The sequence below is a fragment of the Manacus vitellinus genome, unplaced genomic scaffold (assembly GCF_001715985.3).
Source record: "Manacus vitellinus isolate BGI_N305 unplaced genomic scaffold, ASM171598v3 scaffold_9_pilon, whole genome shotgun sequence".
Taxonomy (NCBI): domain Eukaryota; kingdom Metazoa; phylum Chordata; class Aves; order Passeriformes; family Pipridae; genus Manacus; species Manacus vitellinus.
Genome location: NW_021940917.1, coordinates 20,442,331 through 20,451,166, shown reverse-complemented (window position 1 = coordinate 20,451,166; position 8,836 = coordinate 20,442,331). Strand labels below are relative to the sequence as shown.

At 38.0% G+C, this 8,836-nt stretch overlaps 1 protein-coding gene across 2 annotated transcripts in view; it reads right to left on the bottom strand.

Moving 5' to 3' along the window:
• The window catches only part of CNTNAP3C (contactin associated protein like 3C), a 200,573-nt gene that overhangs the window by 186,031 nt on the left and 5,706 nt on the right, over positions 1-8,836 (bottom strand). The window lies entirely within an intron of this gene.

Below are 8,836 nucleotides of genomic sequence, written 5' to 3'. Positions count from 1 at the left end.
TTTTTTTTTTTTTTTACTTTTACTGTTTTTAAAAATGTTTGGTTTTCTTTTGAGTTGCACAGTTAGGCCTTCACAATAAAATTTCTGTTTGGTCTGAAAGAATAAGACAATTCCTCCTTCATGAGAAATTCCTTATTTTAATACAGATAATACTTTACAGTCTGGTATAGGATTTCTATTCTCAGTCATGACAGATTAATTTTTGGGAAAATCACAATGAATTATTTGATTTGAAGAAATTTAAGTGGGTAAAGAATCTATCAAGTGTTTTTAGGCAGATATTAAAGGATACTATAACACAGATCACAATTTATACCGGCAGACAACACACTGAGTGATTACAACCCACTGCCATTTATCATCTATTTTACCTGGTCATGTTTTATGACAAGCTACAGTCTAAGAAATAACCAACATTCTATAGTGTTCTATTCTGAAAAAGGATCTTGATTTTCTGACTTAAACTGTCCATTACTGCAAATGTGGTTCTAACATGGTTTTAGAAGTGGGGTTCCAAAGTCAGAAGAACACCTTCTTCACCACAACTTGTCCTACACGTACCTCTTTAGTGGTAAGTGGTAGGGTAGGAAGGATGAGAGCAACATTTCAAAATTCCCATGAATATGGATCTTTCAGGTTTGAGATTATTTTGTGTTACAATTTATTCATCGTGAATTACTGAGAAAAGGACACATATCTAGCTCGAGATGTTGTTTTCCAAATGTACTTCTATGTTAATTAAAGCCACAAAAATAATATAAATAATTCAATATCTTTGGAATCAGTAAATCATATCACATGAACAACAATTCAGGTGTGAAGGATGAATCACTCATTAAAAAAAATATCTGCTGAGACTACAGCATTCAGCAAGATATGGATATATATAATTATAGAAGCTAACATGAAAATATGAATATCATAGTCATAATTTCCTATGTAAGCCATTGTGATCCATCATACTACCATTTTACTAATCCTAGTTCACTGGTAGATTTTTGACTCATGCCTCTGAATCTGTAATATTCAAGTATGCACAACCATGCACTGAAATTTGACATAATTTGATTCTACTCAACGTACAATTTTAACACCTGCGGCGTTATCTTAGAAACACTTCCACTGAGACATTACAAAATCACATTAGAAACATCAAAACAGAGACTACTCTCTTCAGCACCATCACACACACACACACTTTATCAGAGGTGAGAGCCGGATCAGACGATTCTCTGCTAGAATTTCTCAATCTGTCCTCATCCAGAATATCCACAGAGAATACATTACTGCCCTCCCCAAGACGCAAAATGTTGCCAAATTTCTAAGTGGGAAGTGCAGAGGTAGAAGAAAAGACATATTTGCCACGGTAGACTCCCCATCCCCGCCCACCCTTCCACCCCGCTCTGACGCAGCGGTGATAAAACTCACTTTTTTACCACAGTATTCTGAGTATAACAAAGTTCAGCAGAACTGTGAAGCCATCGCTCACCCATCGCTCAAAATTTAGGGCAGTCTGACTCAACGTCTAACACTTCTGGGCTACACACAGAAAGCCAACAAAGAGATGTAGGCAATTTGCAAAGGGTTCAAAAATAGCAACCCTTCACTGCAGACAGCACAGAAATGTGCATATGGGTTCCTGCACGTTAATCTTCCTCATCTCTAGTCTCTACCTCTTAAATTCTTTGTTTTTCTGTCCATGGAGAATGAATCAGAACAGACTGAAGGACAGCTATACACCATAAGTATGATGATCACAAAAGTCAAAACAAGCTTAAGGTTGAGTATTTTGAGCCCTTGGGAAAGAAAGAGAAAAAAAGAAAGAATTCGACATGCCCCAAGGCACATTAACAATATATAGCAAGTAGATGCTAAAAGGTGATATCCCATAGAAGAAACACATTTCCTGACATATCTTCAAGGATTCTTCAAAAGAGTGCTACACCTACCTTTAACCTCTAACCCGTGTCTAGGACATCTGAGAGTTTTACACCTATTTACTGTTATATGGACTGCAAGTTTCACCCAGATGAAAAAAGACTATTCATAGTCTCTTAAAGTAACAGGGAGTCTGTCAAAATCAAACAAAGGTTTGGCAGCTGATTCATCTGTCATTGAATTCCTTCTGTATTCCATTTTACTTGAAGTCAGAATAACATTCTTACAACACTGTGCCGTAAAAAACACCCTGTCATAGTTCTCTTGTGACAGGCTAATCACTGGTATCCATATCTTCCAAAAACTACATTAGGAAATGAGATTACACAGCACCATGGTTCTGCTTCTCCTATTTTGCAGGGGAAAGAAACTTATTCAGTGACATAAACGTGTTTAAAATACGTTTTATGTAAGAGTAAACTTGTAAGGAGTAAAATTATGGGTTAGTGTTTGTAAACAAGTTTTATGATGACCCCTCCTTTCCTCAAGAGTTTGGTTGGTTCCAGTCTTAATTACTGGAGGACATGTCTGCTCTGTGGGAAAGTAGTCTCTGAGACAGGCTTTGCTTGAGGGCAGACATATAATCTCTGAAGGGTATGGTGGAGCTCCAGAGTATGCTGGCATGGTGCAACTGAAAAACAAATTCCACACTCAGGCTGATAAAAGTAAGAGTTACTGCAACATACCTTAGTTTGGAGGGCAGAGCTCAGCAACCTCCGGTGTGCTCCATGGCATTCAGATATTCCTGAAAGAATTTGGTTTTAAGGGGCTATTTCACCCTCGAAAATCAAAATCAATCATCTTGATAGTTTTTTTAAAAAATGTTACCATTGGCTCTGAAAAGCAGGGTACTAGTTTTTCACTGCAGGCACATAAATTCTCCGACCACAGGAACTAGCTAAAATTCTAAATGCCTTTTTCCTCTCATATTTATTTTTTGTCAAGAGGGACAAATGATTAATTCTTTCTTGTTATACAGTTGTGTATCTGAGTCCTCCAAACAAGGCATAATGAAAAGACTGTTACTTAGAAAGGAAATGAAGAGACCCAGTTATAGTCAAACCATGCAGCATATCAGTGTTGAATGAATATTCAGCTCTTTCTTTCCAAAGCTTTTATTCATTATTTATTTAGGTAAAGCTCCTATTGATTTCTCTGGAATTTTTAGTTATAAAGAATAAGGACACTGAGTTGCAGTGCTAGTTTTCATTGATTAAAAAAACTAAATCCAACCAGTTACTAAAGATTGTTTATTCTTCTAAAAAACCAGAATGGTAAGTAAATCTCACCACGATTACAAAACTATTGCAAACTAGACAGCTGTATAGTAGACAGGTATCTTGTCATTGATTGGGAAGTTGCAGTGAGAGGCACAACTCGCTGGTTTGAAGCATAAAAAGGTTTTCTATTCTGAATCATCATTAGATGCTGGATGGTAGGAAGGCTTTAAAGTAATCATGAAAGTACCGAGATATTTTTATTTGGTTTATTACTGTTTTATAAAAATAAAATGCTGTAGGATCCCGGTTTGCTTTGGGTTTTTTTTTTTCATAACAGTATCTTTCACTCTATGCTTTCTCTAAAAGAAACAAAGGTACACGTTTTTACAAGTCTGGGGTTAAAATGGAGTTTGAATCATGGTTTATCAAAGGGGTGGAAAGATCAGACTGTCTCAGGTGGACAGAGCAGTCAGTTCCAGTTTATTTAATTTAATGAGATTTTCACTTTACCAGAACACTGTGAATGGTCAAAATACCTGCTTATTTCATGCTTTCAGGAGTGAAAGACACTCTCACTGGTAGAGTATTTCCAGCTCCTCACTTAATCCCTATATTTTTTTGTTGAGATTAGCAATAGGAGCAGCCATAACCCGTGGGAAGTCAAGGAGAACCTGCTTAGCTAAACACAGAGAAAGGAGACTCTGGGAGCCTTATCAGCAAACAGGAATGCATTGGGCATAGCTGGTGACCACTGAGCAGGACAGTCAGTACAGTCTTCAGTACTTTTCTCTAATACTTATTTAGAGTAGGATATTCTGATGGAACAGGAACCCATCTAATCTAGTTTTAATTTCTACAAAGCCTACAGAAGTCTTAGTTATTTAGACTCAGTCATAATCAACAATGAGACAAATGGCACTTCAACACTGTAATTCATCTTTGCATGTGATTTCTTCCTTCCATCTTCTGCATGACTTCTTTGTATAAGATAATTTTTTTCTTTCATATGATTAAAAAAGGACTTAGCTAGCTCAGAAGAAAATATTCAAGTTTCATATTTTTAATTTTAGACAGATAAATCTCGATTTTCCTGTCTCTGCAGAAGACATCAGAGTTAATTATGTATCTCAAAAGTAAGTCATATTTGCTAATAAATGAAGCAGTAAAAATCTCCCTTTTTCTGCTCCTATGTAATTATTTCTAATTCCAAATTTCTTTCAGCTTCAAATTAGCGTTCTCTTATTAATATTTCATAGCTGCAAACATCACATGATCTCTACCATACTTCATAATCCTAAAGGAAAAAAAAAAACTTTTCCCCTCCCCTCAAAACTTTCAGATAATTACAGAATATCCATGTTGAGCATATTCAGTCTAGCGTAACTGAGGATACAGTGGAATAATGCAGAGGAATTAAAGCAAAGTGTTTCAGGCTCCTTGTATGCAACTCAGTTCATCTACATCTCAATCACGGCCAGGCTTCTTGAACGAAGATTTGGGAAGGGTTCTAACCACTTTTGTTACAAACACGCTGGTGGCTAAAGAGGCCAATACGAGACAGACACGTCCGGTTGCAAAAGGCACAGCAGAAAGACTCCTTAGGTGGGAAATTCTGCAAGACACGATTCTTTCTGCGTTGTCTTTTCTCCTCAAGGGTGATCCTGCTGCGTTCTCAAAGGCATCAGCAGCGTTAGAGATGGGGTGTCTCCAGACCTCCTGATTGGAGCCCAGAGCAGACCAGTTCTGGTGATCAATATGGCCAAGGCTGAGATGTTGTTTCAGGCAGTCCTTGTATCTCCTCTTTGGGGCTCCTCTCTTGCAGCAGCCGGTGGCAAGTTCACCATAAAGCAGGATCTTAGGGAGGGGGTGGTTGGTCCTTCATCCTGGAGACGTGCCCTGCCCAGCACAGCTGTGTTCTCAGCAACATGGCCTCAATGCTTGGGACTGCTGCTTGTTCTAGAACAGATGGATTGGTCACATCATCTGACCAGGGGATGTTCAGGATTGTTCGGAGGCAGCGTTGATGGAAGCGTTCCAGGAGTCGCAGGTGGTGGCTGTAGATGACCCAGGATTCAGATCCATATGAGAGAGTAGACAGCACTATGGCTCTGTAAACACTGACCTTGGTACTTTTCTTCAGGTGTTTATTTCACCAAACTCTTTTATGAAGCTCTCTGAAGGCACTGTATGCCTTTGCTAACCTGTTGTCTGTCTCCCCGTCAATCTCACCATCCGAGGAGATGAGGCTGCCTAGGGAATTAAACTGCTGGACTGATTTGAGCTCTGATTGCCAATGGTGATGTGGGGATGATGGGGGACTTGCTGAGGTGCAGGTTGATGGAGAACTTCTGTCTTCTTTAAGCTGACTTCCAGCCCAAAGAGCTCAGCAGCCTCAGCACAGCAGGATGTTAAACGCTGCAGAGCTGCTTCTTGTGGGCAACAAGGGCAGCGTCATCAGCATAGAGCAGCTCCTGGACAAGATGGTTTAAGGTCTTGGTGTGGGCCTTCAGTCACTGAAGGCCCTCATCTACAGCATCACTTTAATAAAAGGCCTGTTGCCCTCTGAAGGTCTTTTGCTGTCTTGTTCAAACCTCTGCCCTAGCCCTTCCTTAAAATGAACTTGTTCTGTTTTCTCTCCTGGTGAGGTTTACAGGTGATATGGCATCTGAGTAATAATACTTTTTGTACCCTGTTTAACTGCATACTTTATGAGAGATTTTTTGTTGTTGTTGTTGTTGTTATTTAGAATTTTCTTTAAAGGTGTATCTTCACAATAATGCTGAACAGGTCAAGCAGATACTGATGGAGATTTTTGGTAGCAAATTTTAAATGTAATTAGGAAGAAATATTAATAAAATCATATTTTTAGAAATAATTTAGGTTTTAAAAAACACTTTCTACTTAGATTTTAAAGTGCACAGAGAAACATCTGAAAAAGAGCAAGATCTTCTTCAGCTATTGGCTGGAAAAAAAAGTATGATATTAAGCAATGAATTCAAATATTCCAACATGCTGTTTCTAACCTACTTTTCCCCCAAGACCACATATGTAAATATTTAAATTGATAAAAGAATTTTATAGAAACAAACAAGCACAGTAACAGCAAGGAACAAGCAATAACTTATTCCTGAGCACAGCCCAATAACAAGATAGATTTAATAAAAAAGTTATTAAACCCATTACCCGGTGGGAGAGAACTCCTAGCCATATTTTTTCTCTATCCTTTGAGATTTAAAACCCTAGTTTTCTTCACTCCTCTATTAAGTGGGTATGATATTTAAACAATAACTCTGTTGCTGCTAATTTTAATCTACTTAAAATGAGGTTTCCAGGATTTCAATCACTTTTCGAATTATTGCACTGAAAATGCTCATTAAGTAAAATATAAACATTATAATTGTTACCTCCAAGTCCACACAACATTCTGCCTACCAAAAATAGTACACCAGTTTGTAGTAAGCACTTAAAAATTTCCTCTGAAAAGCAGAATAATTGGACACCAATCCTCCTCTGTGCTTCACAGATTTAATTTGAGATTACTGCCATAGGCTTCAATTGATGAAAGACAACCTATAGAATACTCCATTGAAAAGCGTGCATCTCCAGTGGTATATATACCATATATATATAGTATATATAAGCATACATATATATATATATATACAAATACAGGACATATAAGTAAGAATGATTAAATACATAGATACAAAACACTGCAGTTAAAATTTCAGTTTACTTCAGTTAGTTGAACCCTAGCATTAGAGCTGCATTTTTTTTTACAAAAAAAAATAAAGCAAAACATTTTTGTCTTGACAGCATGTTGTGTCTCCTCTATGTTTTATGTTATTTCTCAAATTTAGAGAGGCAGCTTTTATTGTAATGACATTTATATAATATATAGTTTACTGAGACGCATAAATCTCTTCTTCAATTTTTAGTTTAGAAGTCATGCATAGACCCTGACTGCCAAAATTACAAGTTATAACTTACAAGGAGATTCTATATTCAAGAACTACCAGATCAACCTACCAAAACATTTAACAGCACAAAATACAAGCAACTGTAGAGAAACCTATAACAATCAATGTTATAACTATCTTTCTGCTTTTCCCTTCCTCTTCATAAAAGAACTGAAAATCCAGAGGGAAAAGCAACTTGTGACTTTTCACTTCAGAAACATCTTAGATAAAGCTAATCTGTACTTCTGGAGTCACTGACAGACATGACTATTCTTGTACTTGTTATTTCTTTACCATTCTTAAAAAATTGCCTGGATTGTTCTAGAAAGGAGAGCCCTTTGAATTAGTGATGGACCTCCCAGCTTCCACCTCTTGTTTTCACCATGTTAGCTGAGAGCCACTACCATGGAATAAGCATATTAAGGTACTGAGGAGCAGTTCCAATATTCCCACAAAACAGAGCTCTAATCCTGCGTGATGCTGCATCCTAAACTCTCAGAACTACAAGTGACACCAAAGCACAGGTGTATTTGGGGAGAAAAGAAAAGAAATATTTGAAAGACCTAATGCTTCTTCAGTATTGAAGTGTTCTTTGATTTGCTTGTTTAGAGTGGGGAGGCAGCAGGATTGAGAAGGGATGGGGGAGATATTTGACCCATTTTTTTCTCAGCAAAACTTCTTAGAAGCTATGAGATTGTGGTGGTTGAAGTTCTTTCAGAAGTTGAATCAGTAGAGAGAATACTAGCAAGCATGTCACACGAGATACTGTGCTGAGTTGAGCTGGGGTAGAGTTAATTTTCATCACAGTGGCTATGTTTTAGATTTGTATTGAACACAGGGTTTATACAGAGATGGTTTTGTTATTGCTCAGCAGGGCTTACACAGAGCCAAGGATTTTTCTGCTTTTGGCACTTCCAGGAGACTAGGGGTGCATGGGAAGATGGGAGGAGACCCAGCCAGGACAGGTGACCCAATCTGACCAAAGGGGTATTCCAGACCATGGGACATCATGTTTAGTAATAATAATAAATAATATAAACCTGGGGGAAGACAGAGGAAGGTGGGGACATTTGGAGTAATGGTTTTTGCCTTCCCAAATCACCATCAGGTGTGATGGGGTCCTGCTCTCCCAGCGATGGCTGAACACCTGCCTGCCCATGGAAAGCAGTGAGTGAATTCCTTGTTTTGCTTTGCTTGCGTGCAAAGCTTTTGCTCTTCCTATTCACAGAATCCCAGAATATTCTGAGTTGGAAGGGACTCACAAGGATCATCAAGTCCAACTCTTCTCAACTCACGAGTTGTCTAGCTCTCACCCTTCCAATTCTCTCCCTGATCCTGCTGTTTGGGGAGTGACTGGCTGCTCAGTGCTTGATTGATGCCTGGGGTTAAACACCAACAGTCCTCTAAATGTGTGACAAACTATTTGTTTGGTTTTTTTTTTCCTACTGCAACTAAGAAATATTCAGAAAAAATACTAAAGTTGAGCACATACACAACAAAGAGAAGCATGCATGATTTTGAGAGACGTAGGCAATTGGATATGTCAGCTTAGCTAAATGTTGTCTTTCTTGTGAATGAATATAGACGTATGCTTACATCTACTTATTACATAAGAAAGAAAGCAGAATGGCCATGACTGAAAATGTGAAGAAGTTCTTTCATCTGGAACTTCTGACTGGTGTCTAACTAAAATACAGTACATCTTACAGCATACTCCTG